The following is a 22,775-nucleotide window of genomic DNA, read 5'->3' on the forward strand; positions in this document are numbered from 1 at the left end:
TTTCTTGATTTTACTTTATGAGATGGACTTCCTAGATTGCTGAGATAGATCATTAGTCATTTAATTGTTATTTAAATAATGAATCTCCCTGCTGTGCTTCACCCGAATGCATATTACAGAGAGTTGCCGTGGGAGAAACAGCGATTTGAAGGGCCTTGCACTTGTGACTTTCAATTTGGAACTTCAGTCTAAAACTAAAGTTTGTTATCTCTGACCATGGCGTCTTAATATTTATGGTACATCTTTTCTGGTTGGTCAGTAATTTAGACCTCAGGTACCTCATTTTCAGCTACTCAAGAGGGTGACGGCCCATCTCTTTGCAGTGTCCCTCATGACTCCCAAAAGTGAATTGCATGTACAACACATTGCCTATATGAGTCTAGTGATCCCAAACAGAATCTCCAAATTTGGTGAAAGTCTGGACAGCTGTTGTCATGTGATTTTTATTTATTTATTTATTTATTGCCTCACCCTGTGGCTTCCCCAACCAGGGATCGAACTCAGGCCATGACAGTGAAAGCGCCGAGTCCTAACCACTGGACCACCAGGGAATTCCCCATGTGATATATTTACGAATAAACCAGAAATACTTTTACTTGTATGGTTTCATGCTCTACATCATTCCCTAAAGGATTTGAGGCACTACATGATTATAATTTTTTTAATGCTGTTCTCTTACAATTAGAAAAAAACTAGAACCAAAAGTGAAAAATAAAACTTGGAGGAAAAGGAAATGGTGTAGAATGGTCAGAGGGCAAAGTTTGTACATAGAAAAGCAGAAATGCAAACATGATGACCACATCTGGGTTAGTGAACTCTGAACTTCTTTGTGAAAAATATAAAAAGGGAAACCTGATTAGTTATAAGATACACACAAATGAGCAGATCAAACCATCACTATTTTTCAGAAGCTCAGCTATTCCTGGTTCTGAGACAGGGTTCAGGATATATTTCATTCACTGTTTAAATTCCAGAGTGGTGCCTGGTACTTAGTAAACACTCATTAAATATTTGTTGGGAAAATGAATAAATGGATGCATGAAATCAGTGTTTGCTTTCTCTAATAAGTTGAAAATTATTTAAAGGCCTGTCCTGTGCCTCATTCATCTTTATATTCCCCAAAATGCTTACTATGGTTCATTCTTTCATTCAGCAAGCAGTTCTTGAGGGCTTACTACGCGCCAGGCATTGTTCTAGGCTCTAGGAATGCGCTAGTGAACAAAACATTCTAATGAAGAAACAAACAGGGCTTCCCTGATGGCGCAGTGGTTGAGAATCTGCCTGCTAATGCAGGGGACACGGGTTCGAGCCCTGGTCTGGGAGGATCCCACATGCCGCGGAGCGGCTGGGCCCGTGAGCCACAACTACTGAGCCTGCGTATCTGGAGCCTGTGCTCCGCAAGGAGAAAGGCCGCGATAGTGAGAGGCTCGCGCACCATGATGAGGAGTGGCCCCCGCTCGCCGCAACTAGAGAAAGCCCTAGCACAGAAACGAAGACCCAACACAGCCAAAAATAAATAAATAAAAATAAATTAAAAACAAACGAACAAACACAGTTCGAGTACTTTCTTAAAAAAAAAAGAAACAAACAATAAATGAGATAATTTGTATATAGATGTATATATTTATATTTATATAGTATGTCAGACAGTGAGTGATCCTTTAATATAGTGAGCACATATCTGAATTCCGTATGAATTCCAAGAGAAGCCCTTCCCCCAGAAAACCCTGGAGGGCCTTCTAACCAAGGCCTCACAATTGTGATATGACAACAGGATCTGGGGAATGGCTTCACTGGAGGCCTTAGAATGGTCCCTGGATTTTGTGCCTTCTGATAGTGGCTGGGATGTCTTTTGAAAATCCTAAATCAGAAGACTGTGGGGTGGGAGATGTTGGAGCCCAGAAGCTGTCTTGGGAAACCCTGTCCTTCTCAAATTAAACAGTGGGAGCCTGAACTGAGGCCATCTTTAGAAACAGAATATCCTCAGGGCCCAGTTATAGCTCTGAGCCATTCTGCTTCCTACTAAGGGAACTCCCAGGATGGGGCCACCCCACTCAGCCAAATGCCCCTGGTCAAACACGGTCATTGGCCCCTGAAGAATGTTCCCCTCGCTTCTCCTTTGGCTCTCCTTCTGCATACAGGGACTGTTCCAACATCCCTGTTATCTGTGGCGCCAAGAAGTCTAAGAGTCCTGTGACAGCAAGGGCTGGTAGGGCATGCTCTGGAGGCTGCCTGACGGCCAGGGCCCATTAACCTCCTTTTCCAGCTCATTGTTTTACAAGTGGTCATCGCCACCTCGCGCCCAGTCAGAAGCTAGTAGCAGTGTTAGAGCCTACTTACAGAAAATGGCTCAGCACTTAGGCATTTTCTGGTGCCCCAGGGTTCAAAGCGAAATTAATTTCCATTACCTCCCATAATAAATCACCTCACCCAACACATGTATGAAATTCCATTCAGGAGACTCGAGTCATTCTGGGGCTCCACAGGAAAGCATGCACCCTTCAGCTTCCACTTAATTTCTCTGCTTGGGGTAGAGCTGATGGGACCCTACAAAACAATTAGGTTCCAAGAGAGCCAATGGAATGTGAAGCAGCCCTAAAACACAGATGGGAAGCTGGCCCGATGATCCTGGGTTTATGTAGAGGAGAAGGCAGAATTCTTTCTCTCCTGGAACCCTTTTTGGTCCCTGTCCTCTCTCTCTCTGGCCTTTTTTTTTTTTTTTTTTTTTTTTATCACAGGCACAGATGATGCACGGAAGTTAATAAAGTGATCAGGACAATTGAAGCCCCTTCTGTTTGACATCATAATCTGGATCTGGTTGGAAACACTTTGCGGCCTTTGGGGGGATGTGTGTGGCTAGTCATTCTAATTCTCAATCTTTTGATAAAAGAAACTGCTGAATGATCACAAGACCAGTGTACAGCTGGATAATGAAAGAAAGTAAATAGCAAGGTACGGCATCACTGAGACAAATCCATGGAGGCTGAAGGGATGGTGAGCATGACTCACACGCAGGGAATCATGTCTGAGGAATTTAAGGCAGAAAGGCAAAGGGAGAGGGAAGGAGAGAGGCCCAGAATCTATGCGCTGGAAGGGTTTTACAAAGCCCTGAGTCCAATCAATTGGACAGGACATTATAATAGTAACTAATGCTATTTGTTTGGGCCCCCACTGTGACTAAGGGATTAATCTGCAACGTTTGTACCAATTACACCCCACAGAAACCCTATTATCTTGGTGCTCTTTCCATCAGCATCACAGGTAGAAGAGAAGGAGATGCAGATCCCCAAAGCAAGGAGCTGGGGGCTGGACATGGTGGCTAGAAGAAAGGGGAAGGGCACTGGTCAGACAAAAATAGCCCATCTTCACGCCAGGCTCTCTCCACATAACACTCTGCATTGGTAGAACTGTCTGTAGTTCTACAAATTGAAAAATTTTGTTCTTAAAAATTAAAAGAAAAAAAAAAGAAAACCTACCTCATAGGGTTTCTATTTTTATCCTCGTTTGCAAAGGAGAAAACAAAGACTCAGTGGAATAAGGAAAATTACCCTAAATCATGTCACCAAGAAGTGATGGAGTCAGGTTTGGAACCCAGGTCTTCCTGAACCCAGAAATTAAGTTCTTAATATCATGCTGTTTCTCTGTAACTCAGTGAGTTGGAAGCCCAACTGGGACTTAAATCTGCAGCCCAAACTAATGTTTTTTTCATAGAGATGGATGGATGGATGGATGGATAGATGGATGGATGGATGGTGAATGGATGAATGAAGTGATAGGGAGGTAGGTAAGTTGACAGATGATAGATCGATCGATAGATAGATAGAATCTTTATAAGTGCTTTCTGATGACATAAGTAACACAGTCTCACTATACATACTCACACACTGTAGATATAGGAAATGAGGGTGCCTTGTAAGCAAGCCCTCTGAAATAATTGCTACTGTTGGATAGAGAGGCCTTCAATTTTTTCCATTTATGACATAAATTACGCCAACATAATTTTTTTGAAAACAGAAGCACCTTTCCCTCAGTTTTGCTGTGAACCTAAAACTGCTCTAAAAAATCAAGTCTGTTTTTAAAAATGAAAGAATCTTATACATATTGTCCTGCAACTTTTTTCTTAATATATCACACAATTTCATGAACTATATACATTTTTAGTTTGAAATCAAATTTTTACACAATTAATTGTCTCCTTGCAATGAATATCAGTTTTCTCAATTTATTGCTGGTGCTCTTTCCATTAACATGGTGGGTCTAAAACTTCGGCAGGCACAAGCATCATTTGGGGAGCTTATGAAAACGCATATTCGTAGACACCAAGGCTAGAGATTCTTTTTCAAAAGATCTGGAGTAGAACTTGGGAATTTAGATTTTTTTAATGAACACAATTTCTTCCTCCAGGGATCTATAGATGCAAGTGATTTTGAGAACATACTTTGCAAAAAAAAGTTTAGTCTTCGTCTTTGTATCTTGGCAGTATAATCCTTCCATTCTGACATTCAAACTTAAGAAACACCAATTAATTGGCTAGAGTGATATAAATCTGAATATGTGAATTTGAAATATAAATGCTGTTTGAGATCTAAATGGGCTCGCTTCTGTCTTTCTCATCCCTGCACTTGGCTCCAGTCTTTCATTATTGAAAATATGTAGGCTCTAGGAAAGCACATGGTGCAGAGAAAAGCCACTTTCCTCTAACTTGCTGGCAACCTGGGGCAAATCACCTCAATTTCCAGGCCTCGGGTGCATTCGTAAAGCCCAGTGATCTCTAAGACCCCTTCAGGCAGCACGCTTCCCCGTGCCCCATCCCCACCTGGATGAGGGAGAATTCTGGAACTAGAGAAGAGGAAACTTCCCTTGTGAGAAGCCTTTGTGCGCTTCATTCAGCATCCCATTTTTCAAAAGGCCTCATCTACTCAGAAGTCAGTGCTTCTCAGCCTATTAACCTGACCCCCAGTCAGGAAAATGATCACGGCCAGTGTGGACCTGCACCTGCTGCAGGTGGAAACCAGGCACTCTAACAGACTGTTAGACTGAAGCAGTCAGTGATTACTGGCCTTTCTATTTGCACAGCACTCTGTCTTTTACACACACACGCAGTCTGCCAAACAAGACAACCATTTTATGAGGGAAAAAGTTGGAGAGCGCATCCCAATTTTGCAGATGAGAAAACTGAGGCACAGGGAGGTTATGGGGCTGGCACACGATCCCTAAGTCAGGCGCTGTTGGCATCCAGGTCTGCTGAGCCCTGGTCTGAGGCTCTTTGCACCAGTGCTAACAAGCACATAGGGTGCACCACATTCAGATATAGTTCAGATGTATTATACCACTCAGTCTTCACAATGGCCTTAAGGAAAATGTACAGGTATTCCCACGCCCCACTTTTTGTAAGTTCACTTTACGCCACTTCACTTTTACAAAAGACTTATATTAGTATCTGTTTTCGCTAACTGAAAGAAATCTGTAGAGGATTTTTTGCTTTTAGGAGAAAAGGAGAAAAGCGAAGATTGTGGTCAGCGTTTGTTCGGCAGCGAGCTGTTGTAGAGGCGTCACGCACCCCGAGCAGGGGGAGTGACACCGCCCAGCACCTTCCCCAGGAGCCACACTCAGCATCAAGCCGACATACCTTTGAACCATGTCTGTGAGCACCTGTGCTTATTTATTTTGTGCATCCATTAGCAAGATGTGTACTAAGGTAATTGCTTCTTCGCTTTACTCCATTTCTACTTATAAAAGGTTTCATAGGAAAGCTTTACTTTCGGATAGCAGGGAAACCTGTATTATCACCTATTTTACAAACAAACCCAGAGCCCTACTAGACTTAAAATTTCCCCAGGGCAGGGTATTTACATACATGTGTCAGTGAATTCACCCAAAGTTACCTAGACTGAACGTGGCAGGGTCAGGACCACAGGCAGATCATTTCTTTGTTCAGCACAGACTTACAGGAAGGCTCTACCTGTGGTGCAAAGCCAACAGCTACCTGTGCAGTGAGCTCTGGGAAGGGGAGGGGCTGCAGAGCGAGAAGCAGACAAAGACCTGGATTCACTGATCACCTCCTCTATGCAGGGGCTTTACTTCCATTACTGCATAAACTCCGTCAGAATGCATCCCCCGGAGCTCCTGACATAATGGATTCATCCAGTTTTTATATTTTAATTTATGCATTGAGAGGACTCATACTCTCCTCTTGTCAAGATCTGTGGTTAGGACAGCATATCAAGGATAACTATTGGGAAAAAGCCCCATTAACATCTCATCTGAATTCCAAGATCCAGGCTGGATGGAAACATTTCTTGAGACTGGCTGGAGGTGGGCCTCAGTTCAGACTGAATGCCGTTCAATTCAACAAGTCTCCACACGGTGCCATGCCTGTGGCAGGTGTGCATTCAGCACTGACAACCCGAAAATGAGGAAGACCGTCCCGCACTCAGTCTGAAAGGGGAGATGGATGGGAAGAGATGGAGGCAACATAACCTGTAGGTTCTGGAGTCAGACAGCCTGGGTGGAATCCCTGCTCCAGCCTTTACTGTGTGACCTGGGGCAAACTTCTGAACCTCTCTGTGCCTTAGTTGCTTCACCGGTAAAGGGAGAGATATGATATTAGTCCTACCTTATGTATTATTGTTGCAAGGATCAAGTGACTTAATACATGTGAAGTGCTTAGGAGAAACCCTAGCATGAGGTAAGTATTACCATGAAACCATTAGAAGACAGGGTGAGAAGTACAGTAACAGAGGTAAATCCAAGGCATGGAGGAGGGAATGGTGATTTCTTTCCAGAGCAGAGGGGGTCAGGGATGGCAGCCTAGGATTTTCCCTAAGAGATGGCAGAGGGAGGGCAGGTGGTACTATTACTGCTACTAAGAAAACAACTACCATCTATTGAGTGCTTACTGTTTGCAGGCCCTGTGCTAGTGTGCTTGATATGAGCTATCTCACTTAATCCTCCCAATAGTGATTCCATGAAATTGGCACCATATTACTATCATTGGACAGATGAGAAAATAGAGACCCAGAGAGGTTCAGTAACTCACCCAAGGTCACACAGCTAGTGCATGACAGAAGTAAGACTTGAACTAATGATATGTGATGTTGGAATAAACTGTTTAAACCATCAAGCTACATTTTAGTGGTTGTCTGTCCCACCCAAAATCATTGAAAGCCACTTTCCTCACTTTAGCGTTTGACCCTTTAGAACCATCCATTTGTAGAGCTTGCCCATCAGTCTGTCTCTCCTGGCCCAGCCTGTCACATCGGCTGCCAGCCACTGTGCTGGGGCAGGAGGGGCCACCTACTGAAAGGGGGAGTTTTCAGAGGCCAAGACAGAGAAGAATAGAAAGGGGGCTGCCAGGGGAGCCTCCCAACTTTTCTCTCAGCCCCTGCTACAGGCCTCACCCTCCCTCCACCCTTTCTCTGAATGACCCTGTGACGCCTGATGAAATTAAACCTGCCTCAGCAGGAGCAAGCTATGGGTGCCTGGTTCCCTGGCACTTTTAGTCTAATTGCTGCCCAATGAATACAATAGCTCCCCGACTGTATTTTCAACAACACGGGTCTCTGAAGTCATTCAGAAAGGGCTGAATACCAATACCACTCACCCTCTTGTCTGAGGGCTGAAATCCAATATCAGCCAGGCTGTCCTAGTTTACTACTTGGTTTTCATCTCAACAAGCTCCCTCAGTCTCAGGTTTACTGTCCAGTTGCTAGACAGGAGCAATCTGTGACATCCCCCTAACCTCTCCCCTGCTTCTCACGTCCCAGGGCTGCTAAACTCAGGATAGGATCACAGGATTACTTTTCAGGTGAAGAATAGGAGCGGCAAACTCCAGCTGAAACCCATTTTGTTGAGCCGCTACCTACTGACCTTGAAAAGACAACTGGTTCGAATTGTTCTGGGTTCGAGTTTGGAGGCCAGACGGAGCCATGGCAAATTAGTCAGACCTGCTATTGCAGTTGGCAAGTGTGGATGCAACATTGGAACATGCCTGCCTGTAGCACTTGTCTTCACCCTTGGTCAGGCATGGAGCCTAGAGAAAAACCCAGCTCCTGATAACTAAATCTTAGGTATCTCAGTGTTTTGGTTGTCAATTGCAGGGGAACAAAACAGTCCACCCCCAAACTGTGTGGCTTAAAACAACAGCTATTTCGTTATCTTTTTCATTTCTATGGATCCACTGGGGTCAGCACCATAGTTCATCTGCTGTCTTGCTTGGAGTCTCTACTGCAGCTGTTGGCTGGGGCTGAAGTCATCTGGAATATCTGAGATAACTTATTCCCATGTCTGGCACCTTGGCCGGGGCAGCTGGAAGATTGAGCTCCACTGGGACCATAAGGCAGGCAGGCCTGGCTCTCCAGATAGTCTCAGGGCCTCTTCCTTTCTACACAGAGCCTCCATGTGATCTCTTCAACTGGGAAGCTGGACTTCTTATGTGGTGACCCAGAGCTCCTCAAAGTAGAAGCTGTCAGTGTTTAAAGCTTAGGCTCAGAACTGGCACTGTGTCACTTCTGCATTCACTGGTTAAAGTCACAGGGCTAACCCATATTCAGGGAGGGACTTCACAAGAGTGTGAATACTGCTCAGTGGAAGCCATCTTGGGAGAGTAGCTATTACACTCAGTTATGCATTCACTGCTCTACACAAGCATGAATCACGTTCTCTTATGTAAGCATACTTTTGTCTTACAGAAGTATCACTTGTCTTGTGCTTCCCTTAGGTGAGGCACTATGGTAAACGGGTTATGTCATTGCCTTTTTTAGGCCTACAAAAACTGAGAGAGCTAGGTATTGGTACCACCAAATGAACAAACTAAAGTTCAGAGAGGTTGAGTAAACTTGCTTAAATCATCCAGCTAGTGAGTGATGGAGCTAGGATTAAATCCAATATCTGTGTGCCTGCAGAAATCTGTTCTTTTTTATAGATATGCAGACAGAAGTCACAGCACCATCACTTCTTGTCATTCTGGTACATGAGAAGCTAGCCACAGTTGGCCAAGCTGAGGTTGTCGGTATTTTGCCTGAGAGCCCAAGGATGCTGAGAATCAGTGTGGCTATAAACTCAGAAGCTCTTTGCTCCAGCATAGTCGGGCATCCCACCCTGGGTCCCTGCCCGTCTCTGCTGTATGCTTTAGGTAAGTTCAGACCCTGGTCAGGAAGCCTTTGGTTCTACTCAGCTCATTCTCATTGCTGGGGACCTGGACCTAGGAACTCAGCTCCCTGGCTAGATCCTTACCACCAATTGTCCAGCCTTCTGCCTCAGTCTTTGATCCTTTTGCCTGGATCCCTGCTACTGGCCCTCCAGGAGTCTGGGACTCTCCTGCCCAGGCCTGACCTACCTGCTGACGCTACCCTTCCCTGCTTTACCTGCCCTTGATGAACTTGATCCTTGCCCATCTGACCAGACAGTCCCCTGTTGCTGGTCTATTTGATCTGTTCTTTTGTTCATTCATTCATTCATTCAGTAGGTCAATCAGTAGCTGTTTATTGAGGGCATTTCACACCTGAGGCCCTGTTCCAGGCACTGGGAATGGGACAGGGTCTGAAATTGACATGTTTCCTGCCCTCATGGACTTTCAACTGGAGGACAATTAAAAAATAAGCAAGTCACCAAAGTTACGATTGCTTGTGATAAGGAAATAAACAGGAAGAAAAAGAAGTGCAAGAAGAAAATTTAGTGTGCGTAGAAAGAGGCTGCTCCAGACAGGACTGTCAGGAAGGCATTCTCTGAGGAGAGGATATTGGAGCACAGGCCTGGATAAGAAGGAAAAGTGGTCATTTTAGGTAGAGGGAACAACAAGTATAAAGGAAAAGAGCTTTACATGTCAGGAGCCATGTCAGTGGGTCTGTAGAGGAGTTGTGGGTGGACGGGGGGAGAACGATCACATTTTGCTGGTCCCAACATGCTGACCCTTCATCCTGAATTTCATTAGGATTCAAGTAGTTCACAACAGAGAGCACCCAGGGAAAGGTGAGACCTTCTAGGCGACTTGGGGACCCTTCCTACACGATTTCATTTTCTGTGGTTCCCACTTAATTGCTTTTATACAATTATTTACCTGTTTCCTATTTGTCTGCCTTCCTTATTAAATTGTGACTTATTTCCTCTCTTCATACAAAGTGTCACCATTATGTCTGTTCAGTAAATATTTGTAGATGGAAGGAAGGAAGGGAGGGAGGAAGGAAGGAAGGAAGGAAAGGGAGAGGGAAGGACACATGTTTGGTAACTAACCTGTCCCAGTCCTGCCATTTGTCATCTCTGGATTTATACATCAGTTTTCATGAAATGAACCATCTCATTTGTGTGTGTCCTCAAGGTTTTTAGCAAAGCTGTCTCTCAGACGAGCTGGCAACTAGTTTCTCTCCTTTGTTTTTTGCTCTTTCTACTTCTTGGGAAGGCGCTGAGATTTCGCCAGGTGATATAGCCTGAGAGTCACCATTTGTTCTTCCTGAACTCCCCAGTGAAGAGGGCTTTCATGCAAAGTCCACGCTCTGTCCATCACTCCTGGAACCAGTCTGTGGTAGTTCCCCACTTGCTGAATAGTAGTAGATTTTAACCTTCCCTTCTGGGTCTTTCTGTCTGTATTGGGACTTCCTGGCAAAGGCAGAAGTTTCATGGAGAGGACAGAAGGAGAATCTGATTCTGGTCAATTTGGTTTTGGTTAACTGGATGTGTGAAGATCTAGTTCAAATAAATGATCCAAGTGAGGCTTTGTATTAGCTAAGAATTTCACATCATTGCTGTTTCTTCATAAACCCAAACCCTCAGAGATGTTTACGTGAAACATAAAAGTCAACTCAACAAACACTTATTGAGCACATTTTGTCTCTGTACTGAGGATGTAAATTAGCATGATAAACCTAACCCATACCCCAGTTAGTAAAAAGGTAGTAACTACACAGAATGGGAAAACTCCACAATACTGTGGAGGGATATAGGATGAGCACGTAACCCTGTGAATCAGGGCTGCAAATTTCAATGGCTTAAGACAACAAGTGTTTGTTTCTCACTCATGCTAGGGTTCACTGCAGGTTGGCAGGGGATCCAAGCTAATGGAGCAACCAGCAGTGACAGAGGGATTCTAGTTCAGGAGGGTCTTCAACTACCTATGAAATGCTATAGTCTGGCAGTGACACATGTTACTCCTGGTCACAACTCATTAGCCAAATCCAATCAAAGCTCCTCACAAACAGAAGGGATGCAGGACATTCAGTCCTCCAATTGCATAGGACAGGTTGTTTAAGGGTGAGAAGTAGAGAAGTGGAAAGTGAAGCATGAGTATCTGGGCACAGTAAAGAGCAGGGATAAAAGCTTCGGGGCAAAGGAGAGAATATTATTTAGGAAGACATGAGCTTGGAGAATGAAGGGTGGGGAAGAAAAAAAGAACCCTTGGCCACCACATCCCATAGACGTTTCCCATATGAAAGAAGCAGCCATTCAATTTGTGGCCACAGATGGGTCCAGAAATAAGAAAAGCTGCAATTCTCTCATTGTCTAACTGTAATATTCAAAACATCCAGCTAAAAGGACAAAGTTTAAAAAAAGAAAATGGCATCTTTCATTCCAGAATTGTCTCCTTTGAAGTACAAATGAAGTATTCCAATGCATGGGGGAAATGTCTCTCTTTATGCTATTTAAAGTAAAAGGTAAAGTAACACAGACATACTATTTTACCTCCATTAAATTAGCAAGAAGAAAACATCGGTGATAACATCTAGGGCTATTGAGATTGTGGGAATATGCAACGCTTGTAGGATATAGTAGAAAAGCAGTTTGGTAGAATCTTTGGTAAGCACTGTGACATTACATATTTTGGTAGACTGAATGACTGTTCCCAATTCTTTACGTCTCCCCTTTGCTCCTCTCTCTAGAGGTAGAGTGCATTTCCCTGACCTTGACTTTTAGGCTCAGCCATGTGAATTGTTTTGACTAGTGGGGTGTTAGTAAGCATGATACAAATAGGGGTTAGAAATGTGCTTGTGTGGTTGGGTGTGCCCTCTAATGCTTTTATCATCTACAGAAGAACATGCCTAGGTTAACCTGCTGCTGTTGGGAGGAGGATGAGAGATACACAGAGTCAGCCCAGCTGAGCCCACCTTAGATGTGCTGATCAGCAGATCCATGAGACTGAATACTAAATTACTTGGTTTTGGAGTGTTTTTACACAGTATGTTTGAAGTACTAACCAACCAATACACATATCAAGCATCATTAACAATGTTAATATTCTTCAATCCTCCAAATACACTTTGAGAGCTTATTCAGGTGAATTCACAAGTGTATCAGTCAGCATGGGCTAGGTTATTCTGATGTAACATGTGAGGCTTAACTCAACAACAATGTATTTCTCACTCATGCAAACCAAATATAGGAAAACATTAACAATGTGTATTCAGTGGTAGATGTTTTGAACCTGAGTAATGTCTACCCATAGCATACAAATGGAGTAGTGAGAGAGAAATGAAACAGCTACCTAGACAGCCAGATGAGCAGAACATCGCCAGTAATCAGAGGGCTATGAAGTTTCAAATCAATCTCATTTGACATAGCTATTTCTCTTCTGTATGTTTAGCTTTTGTAACTAATTTAACACAATAATTTTTTTTAAACTTTGAATTAACATGCTCTTTCTACTTTTACCTGTAGTAGCAGAAGAATTAGAAACAACCTAACTGTCCAACACAGGGGGAATGGGTAAGTAAATTAAGGTAAACATAAGATCAGAAAAGGTATTTACAGCATAATATTATGGAAAAAAGAGAAATAAAACTTCTAACAGTATGATTTTTAGTTATATAAAATACTCATGTAAATGAACAAATTTTAGAAGGAAATATAACCTACTAAAAAATATAGAGTGGAGATTATCAGTGGGATATTTTTTCTTTAAAGACCCTTTAACCACACTTTTATGTTGTTGTCAAAATAAAAATAAAATGACTCATTAAATATCCTTCTGATGCTGCTTATCTGGGAAGCAACAAGTTAGAAACTACATTTGCTATGGAATGCTAGCCCCCTGGAGAAATGAGATAGGGCCTATTTAAACATCTTAAGGGTATCAGATGTTAAGGTGTAGTAACTTGCAATCAATACCTGTAATTTGATGAACTGGTAACCAGATCCATCCACCTGAATCCAATCTTTTTTTTTTTTCTCATCATAGACAAGACTAAAAACAAATAGCAAGGCCTTAAGCTGTCAATTCAGGCGAAACACAGAATTTGATCTTTAGTAAACCTTAAAACGTTATCTGCACAAAAGGGAGATAGTTTGAGGGCCCGGAAAGAGGGGTGGCCCAGCTGTTGAGACAGGACACTTCCCTTGGGATGCAGGCAACAAGCACAGCGGCATTCTTACACACTGAACAATGCTCAGCTCTCCTCCCCTGGGGAGCCACGGCCCCAGAGCAAGGCCTAAGTCTCTGCCTCCCAGATGTCACATCAACAAACACATTTCTGATACGGGTCAGGGTCAAAGTTTTGGAGACAATTTCAGAAAGACTCAGGACCTCTGGATGTTATCTGGACATAGCTCTTAAACTCCCAAAAGAGTAAAAAATTCAACACACATTTTTGGGAACTGTAAATAGGTAAATTCTCAACTGTTATAGTTCCAAGAGAAACCTTGATTTCTCAGTACACTTTTTTCAAAATAAAATTTTCATTCATCATAAAGAAATCCACATTGAGTGTCTATTTCGAGCTCGAAGCAGGAGATAGGATAGGAAATAAGAAAGACAAAGATCCTTGCCCTTGTGAAACTTACCTTCTACCAGGGATATTATAGATTAGCTCTGTTCTTCCTTCAGTTCTCGGCCAGCAAAATATTAAGAGGTGAACATCCAAAGTAAAGATTCGTACTGGCTCTAAAGAATGATAATTAAACAATATATTAGCTAACCCAAATGAACTTCCTGACTCTGGCACCCAGAAAGACCTTTATCGCTTAGTCTCAAACACCCTGAGTATAGGTTAATTATACCAACACACTTTGTCTATGGGAGAGACAAAATACTAAATACTAAATCAAGTGCTAAATACTAATTCAAATACCAAAATCTTAGGATTTTTCTGAAAAACTGATTTTGTGTGGACTACAGGAAATTTTGGGTCTAATATTTCCTCTTCCTAACATTTGTGCCAGATGCCTGTGATAAATTCCTCTCCACGCACTATTTGGTTCAGTCCTTACAACTATCCTCTCAGGTAGGTAGCTATTTTTATCCCATTGTACAGAAGAGAAACAGGAGTGCAGATGACTTCTCCAAGGAGGGAAAAATCAAAATTGGTAAACTAAAAAATTCAGATTCTATTTCCTGCCAAAGGCTGTGCTCTCCCCACAGCTTGATGCTCATAGACTTTGTGGTCAAAAGAAGTGAGGGAACTTATGGGATGAATGAAACAGCTGATTGGAGGTGATTATGAAAACCTTCATACCTTATAGGCATCCTTGTATTTATGTGGTTGGGTTGGCTGGGCATTTTCTGATTGTGTGGTGTGATACATGGAAGAGTAAGGCTTTGAAGTCAGGCTGATCCATATCAGAATCCTAGCTCTTCAAGTTCTTAGTATTACCTGAGGCCATAGAGAAGTTACCGTAAGACAGAGTCCATTTCTCTTTATCCAATGGTGATGATCATACTTAACCTCACAGGGTTTTTGTGAGGATTCAGTGAAGGAATGTTTGTAAAGCAACTACTGGAGTCCTTGCCATATAATAAGTTCTCAAAAAATTAATTTATTTAGCAAATATCCTCCTAATTCTCCTTTATAAATCTGTCTTTTTCAGGTATCAATAGATTAGGTCCAAATAAAAAGCCAAAAATTAAAGTTTTTTTTGGTGGGGCCCACACAGCGTTTCCTGATAACAAATAGCTTATCCCATTAACATGAAGTTGACCTTCCGAGGTTTTCTGTTTATTTGATGTTTCTTTTTTTTTAAATTTTTTTTATCAGATTGTGATCTGGATCTCAAGTGATAACATTTCTCTGTTTATCTAAAATACCCCTTAGCAATGTCTTGACACCCCTGCCCCTCCAGTCTCAGAGTATGAAGTGTTTCAAATGTACGAAGGGGACAAAGGCTTTCAAATCAGTACACGGCCAGTTACTGTGCCAGACCAGCTACACTCAGTATCTCATTTCATCCTCTAAGTAACACAAGGAGATAGGTTCGTTTTAAAAATTGCACAGATGAGAAAACTTCCCATGGCTAATAAAGTAATACATGGCAAAACTGAGAAACACAGGCTCACTCCAGACCCAAGCTCTTTACCTCAACATGCTTGGTACCACCAGCTCACGTATCCCACACACCAAGTATTCTACCCTTGCCCCTCCAGAACCACCCTCTAGCCTCCACCACTCAGCTCTATGCTCAGGGAGGCTGGCTTTCACGAACTGCGTCAACAGGGTCCCCCACGCCCTAGTTTCCATTTGGGTGTGGCCAATGGGAGATGCCCACAGGAGACTATGAGAGGTAGGATAGGAGAGAGAAGAGTGAGGTTGGGATGTTCATTCTCCCAGTCCCATTGCATCAGATCACTGGTTGGCAGTGGCCATGGTTCCCTACCAAAGCCATGACTTTTACCCTTTGACCCTCTCATGGAGTTATATCTTTCTCCAGGTTCCAGTAACCACCCCATTTCCTGTCCCTTTGGACCTAGGGGTGGTAATGACTCCTGACCCCAGGCTGTTACTAGAAGCAAAGTGCTTCACCATCTCTTGTTGGCTTTCATTAACCCTGTCCAAACCTTTGTAATAATCCCCTCATTAAATCCTCCTGAATTGCCCCTTTCCAGGGGACATCTGTTTTGTATTGGACTCTGATTGCTACAGCCTGGGAAATAGAACCTAAGAACTAGGTAGGCAAAGTTAATTCCCCTAAAACAAAATTAATGTACGTGGCACAGACCAACCCTAAAAGGAGGCTTTCATATACTCAGTGCAGAAAAATCTCTTTAATTTTTCTCTTTTTATCTCTCCCTGAAGATAGAGTTTATGTCCCATTCTCTTCCTGAATTGCCAAGGAGACAAGGTTATTTTATTCATTCAGGGTACTTCCACTTGAAGTTTGCTATTACTTCATCTGAAAGTTTGGAAAGTTCAATAAAGCCTGAGACCATAACAGATGTTAACACTTTAATATAACCCCTTTTGGTATTTCTAATGATGCTTGATGGCTTTAAGTTTCATAGTAAAATAAAATCAGTTTGACTTTATTTTAGAATGATGAAACATATTGAAGTCACATACTATTATTTCAAAAGAGGCTACCAGAAGGAGACACAGAGGTTAGTAAGATGGGATCTATTACCACTGGTCTCCCTAGTCAACTATCTTAATAATAAAAATTGGTCTATTCAGGAAGCCAATTAAAGCCTCCTATATTCTCCTTCATTGACCAGAATAATAATGGTTTTAAAAGTGGTCCAGTTGGGAAAAGGAAATATTTCCACAGAAATAATATACCAGAATTTCTCTGTATTACAGAGGCACAATTCAAATCCAGCATTAGTCTCTGAGATGTTTATCTGGTCTTCCCTGACTCCACCCCTCCCCACTGCCACTGCCCTAGTTCAAGAGCTTCCTAATGGGTCTCTCTGCCTCTGGTATATTCCTCTTCCATTCAACCCTCCATGCTCCAACCCTCCATGCTCCTCCAACCCTCCATGCTCCAACCAGAAAGTTCTTCCTACAAAGTGAGTCTGATCATGTTTCTTCCCTTTGTCAGACCTTTGGATGGCATCCCATGGTTTACAGAATAAAGCGAACTCCTGAGAAATGCAAACCAGCCACGGGTATCTTTCTGGTTGTCCCTACTCCCTTCCATGACCCCAGGATCTATGCTTTAGATAGCTCTGGTATCCCACCATTTTATTTCCTGGATGTAGCCTGCTCTGTCTCTCTTTCAGGGTCTTGCCCGTGCTGTCCCTCTGCACAGAAGATTCATTGCCATCACCCACCGTAAGCCTCCTGAGTGTCCCCTCACGCTCAAGAGACCAAGTTAAATGTCACCTCTTGGCTAAAGCTTTCCCTGCCTCCCCACAATAGCCTTCTGCCACCTTTCGTTTCCTTCTCAGAGTTTTGTTTTATTTCGTTTTGTTTTAATCTACTAAATCTCTTTTTCTCTCTTTATTCAAAATCATATCCTTTCAGAATAGGGAAAATAACTAAATACTAATTCTCTTTCACAATGCCATGTCCTTCTGAGTCAATGAATCTTAATGAAATATTTGGAAAGGAAATGTTTATCAAGCACCCACTGATGTACTACATGCATTTTTTACATACATAGTTTCATTTACTCCTCACAACAGCATTATATAAACACTATTATCCCATTTTGTTGATGAGGAAACTGAGTCTCAAAACAGAGAAACATTGCTCAAGGCAGTATAGCTGGTGGGGGGAATCCAGGATTTGAGCTCATGCTCTTTCTGACTCAAAATCTATGATTTGTCCATTATATCACCATTTTCTCTTATAAAAGTTGATTCACAGACTTTTAAGACACCATGTTGTTTACATAGCCTGTTACAGATTTCAAAATACTTTCAGAGCATTATCTGATTTGATCACCAGTAAACCTGTTAAGGCAGGGTGAGGGACCTCACTTTACAGATTGGGAGGGTCAGAAAGGAGAAAGATTTGCCCAAGGTCATTAAACCAAAAACTGGAGGCATCAAGACTAGAACTCCTGTCTCCTAAGCCAGTGCTCTTTCTATACAACAATACTGTCTCCAGCACAAATAATACACTTTCCTCCTGGAAGGAAGGAAGGCTTGGATCTTCTAAACAACTTAACTGTCTACAGAAGCTCCAAGTGAACCTCCCACACATCTTGCTCTTTTGTCCTGTCTTAGTGATGGAGGACTTAAACCTCTGCCCTGATGGGTCAGATCAGCTAAGCTCTAAAATGGAGGTTCCAATGTGGCAAACCAGCAGCCAACTTTGACCTCAGATATAAGATTTCATTTTTGTTTTTTGACCTATGCTGTATTTTTTTAAAATGTAATTAGTTCCTAATTTAAAAAAATCTGGTGTCTAGCTTCTCTTGGAAAAAAAAAAAAAACCAATACTGCTAAAATCACAGGATGTGATGATGAGATGAGACAAGCACTCTCCATTTCCTTCTTTTATGGACTTGCTGGCTCTGTAGGCTCCTGAGTTTCCAGCCCAGGTCCCACCATGAACACTCCCTGTTGACCATGACACTATGCAAAAGGACTTGCAGGAGCATTTGCCACAAATTTGCTTTCTTCTCTAATTTTCTTCTCAAAGGTTAGCTCAAGGCTCTGCCTTCCTGGAATGATTCCTATCTCTTAAGCATTGAAGAGCATCCTCAACCCCCTCATGCAGGAATAAGGATATCAAGCATCACCTGCTCCTGCTAGTGTCCCTTTATGAAGGCTCATTCCATCTGTGCTGGTGATTACTCTTCCCTAAATGCTCCAAAGGAAAAGGGCACTGGTGAGTGGGAAAGAATTGCTCATTGCAGGGGATGAGAACTTACTTCTGTCTATTAGGCTTTTGTTCTCTAACCTTTCCTGGTTTCTGAATGACACTGCAGAGACACTACCATAATGTAAATGACAAAAATATTCCTCATTAATCACTCTGGGCCTCAGTTTCCTCATCTGTAATGAGGGTGGTGAATCCTTTGCTCTCTAAAGGCCATTCCAGATCTAACATTCTCTGATGCTATGAGGAACCATCTTTAATATAAATCCAGTTCTTGTCTTAACAGGGTTTAACTTCCTCAACTGAAATTCAAAATGTGTCCTGATTTTCAGGTAGGAGAACAGCCTAATGAATTCTCACAGTGTTTTAGCTTCCCACAAAGCCAGGATACTTCCTGGGTATATATGAGGCCCTATGGAATTGTTGAAAGAGCCTTAGGCTAATAACCACAAAACCTGGCTGTGCCACTTACCTACTATATGGTCCGGGCAAATCATTTTCCTTTTCCGGGCCTTGGTTTCCCCATCATAAAATGTGAGCAATGGATTAAATTCAAACAATCTGTGAAAAATCTGAAAGAGAAATTAAGGAAACACTCCTATTTACCATTGTAACAAAAAGAATAAAATACCTAGGAATAAACCTACCTAAGGATACAAAAGACCTGTATGCAGAAAACTATAAGACACTGATGAAAGAAATTAAAGATGATACAAACAGATGGAGAGATATACCATGTTCTTGGATTGGAAGAATCAACACTGTGAAAATGACTATACTACCCAAAGCAATCTACAGATTCAATGCAATCCCTATCAAACTACCAATGGCATTTTTCACTGAACTAGAACAAAAAAATTCACAATGTGTATGGCAGCACAAAGGACCCCAAATAGCCAAAGCAATCTTAAGAAAGAAAAACGGAGCTGGAGGAATCAGGCTCCCTGACTTCAGACTATACCACAAAGCTACAGTAATCAAGATAGTATGGTACTGGCACAAAAACAGAAATATAGATCAATGGAACAGGATAGAAAGCCCAGAGATAAACCCACACACATGTGGTCAACTTATCTTCGATAAAGGAGGCAAGAATATACAATGGGGAAAAGACAGCCTCTTCAATAAGTGGTGCTGGGAAAACTGGACAGCTACATGTAAAAGAATGAAATTAGAACACTCCCTAACACCATACACAAAAATAAACTCAAAATGGATTAAAGACTTAAATGTAAGGCCAGACACTATAAAATTCTTAGAGGAAAACATAGGCAGAACACTCTATGACATAAATCACAGCAAGATCCTTTTTGACCCACCTCCTAGAGAAATGGAAATAAAAACAAAAATAAACAAATGGGACCTAATGAAACCTAAAAGCTTTTCAACAGCAAAGGAAACCATAAACAAGATGAAAAGACAACCCTCAGAATGGGAGAAAATATTTGCAAATGCAGCGACTGACAAAGGATTAATCTCCAAAATATACAGGCAGCTCATGCAACTCAATATCAAAAAAACAAACTACCCAATCCAAAAATGGGCGGAAGAACTAAATAGACATTTCTCCAAAGAAGATATACAGATTGCCAACAAACACATGAAAGGATGCTCAACATCACTAATCATTAGAGAAATGCAAATCAAAACTACAATGAGGTATCACCTCACACCAGTCAGAATGGCCATCATCAAAATATCTACACACTATAAATGCTGGAGAGGGTGTGGAAAAAAGGGCACCCTCTGGCACTGTAGGTGGGAATGTAAATTGATACAGCCACTATGGAGAACAGTATGGAGGTTCCTTAAAAAACTAAAAATAGAACTACCATACAACCCAGCAATCCCACTACTGGGCATATACCCTGAGAAAACCATAATTCAAAAGGAGTCATGTACCACAATGTTCATTGCAGCTCTATTTACAATAGCCAGGACATGGAAGCAACCTAAGTGTCCATCAACAGATGAATGGATAAGGAAGATGTGGTACATATATGCAATGGAATATTACTCAGCCATAAAAAGAAACAAAATTGAACTATTTGTAGTGAGGTGGATGGACCTAGAGACTGTCATACAGAGTGAAGTAAGCCAGAAAGAGAAAAACAAATACCATATGCTAACACATATATATGGAATCTAAAAGAAAAAAAGAAAAGGTTCTGAAGAACCTAGGGGCAGGACAGGAATAAAGACACAGACGTAGAGAATGGACTTGAGGACACGGGGAGGGGGAAGGGTAAGCAGGGACGAAGTGAGAGAGTGGCATATTCATATATACACTACCAAATGTAAAATAGATAGCTAGTGGGAAGCAGCTGCATAGCACAGGGAGATCAGCTCGGTGCTTTGTGTCCACCTAGAGGGGTGGATAGGGAGGGTGGGAGGGAGACACAACAGGGAGGAGATATGGGGATATATGTTTATGTATGGCTGATTCACTTTGTTATACAGCAGAAACTAACACACCACTGTAAAGCAATTATACTCCAATAAAGAGGTTAAAAAAAAATCTGTGATTGTGGATGCAAGAAATACACATCCGTGAGCTTGAGTAGCAGTGGTCATGGAAAAAACACTGGACAGAAAGTTGGGAGACCTGGGTGCTATTAATAGTTCTGCTACTCACTAGGCTTGTGACTTTGGGAAGTCACACAGGGATTCTCAGGGCCTTCATCCCCATTAGCATTTGCCACTTTTGTGCTATGTGTGTTTGTGTGTTCATTTAAAATCTGGCCAGCATCATTCATCTTCATAATCACTTGGACTCTGTAGGCATCTGAGTTTATTTCTCACCCTTTCCCCAGAAGTTTCATTCATTCAGCTAGTATCTACTGAGCATCTCTTGGAGTGCCAGGACTTTTCTGAGAGTTGGCGATATAGACAGAAGCATGTTGCCCCAGTGAAGCTGACTTTTTAGTGAAGTTTATGGCTCTATCTGGTACATAGAGCACCAGGTCTGGATGCTGATACAACTGGTTTTCTTCATCCCTCACTACCTTCCCCTTCAACATTTTATCCTCATCCTTTCCTCACTAGCACCCTCATGTCTTTTCAGTGGTGTGTGCCTGGCCTCCACTCACCCCTGTTCTTACTTAATCTCCACCAACCCTGCAAGCATCCAGTGAAAGCAAGAGTGTGAGTAACTATTAAAAGTAAATGCACACTAATGGATAATCCTTCACCCCAAGGGAGTGGGTGTGCACAGGGTTCTGGGCTCAAGAGAATGTGGATTCAAGTGGCTGTGAAGCTACTTATTGGCTGTGGGACTTGGGTCAACTTGCTCAACTCTCTGGAGCCTCAGCTTTCTCATCTGTAAAATGGGGATAACAATAGTACCTACCCTTCAGGGGAGTTTTAAGGTTCAGTACGATAATGTATGTCAACATTCAGCACAGTTCCTGGCTTGGCAGATTTTAAATGCTGAACACACGATCACTATTACGACCAGTATGAGGCCCAGACAGGGCATTTGTGGGTAGGCTGATCCCAGAGATGTTCTGAGAGAGGAGAGACCTTCCCACCACCCTCAAAGTCATGCTAATTAGCCTACGTGAAGGATGGCAGATACAACACCTCAGTTCAGAATCACCCTCAGAGAGATATCCCAGGGAGGGAATCAGCCACACGATTGCAATTCGACCCTCTTGCTGCTCAGTGTAGGAAGGAAAATCTTTGCCAGTTCCAGAGGCAACATAGCATTCCCCTGGCACGGGGTTTTGACTTCCAGTGCCAAAACACAAGGCTTTTTACAAAGCCCTTGTTTTTCTGCAAATGTGTTTGTCAGGGTCCTTGTTTTACAGATAATGGATTTACAAAGAGGCCTGTTCTTCCTTTCTGGCACCTTGAAAAGAAAAAATCCCTGAATGGGAAGAAGGATCAAGTGGCTGCTTTGCATGTACGGGTGTCTCTTGCCTACAGATTGTGCCACAGTGTTAGAGGCTAGGTTTCAAAATTACACAGTGCTGACAATTACCCACAATTAAGCTAATTATATAATTACACTATGATTATCTGAAAGATAACGTTAAGTGTTCACAAAGAGGATGGATGGCCCTGAGGTAAACCTGAGGGGGGTGGGGGAGGGGAATCGAAGGGCAATCAAAGGCGGTTCCCTGGGATCCCAGCACTTGTGCTAGAGGCCAGGCACCAGCTTCCAGCCTCCTGCCCAGCCTCCCCTCCTCTCTGCTCTGGAACAAGTCCCCTCCACAGCCTCAGTGGGCTGGTTGCCTCTCAGGTGACCCCAAAATATTCCCTTTACCATCTCTGTCTGTTAAAACAACAAATTATAAAGGACAATTGGGT

Source organism: Balaenoptera ricei, chromosome 8, assembly GCF_028023285.1.
Source record: "Balaenoptera ricei isolate mBalRic1 chromosome 8, mBalRic1.hap2, whole genome shotgun sequence".
Lineage (NCBI taxonomy): Eukaryota > Metazoa > Chordata > Mammalia > Artiodactyla > Balaenopteridae > Balaenoptera > Balaenoptera ricei.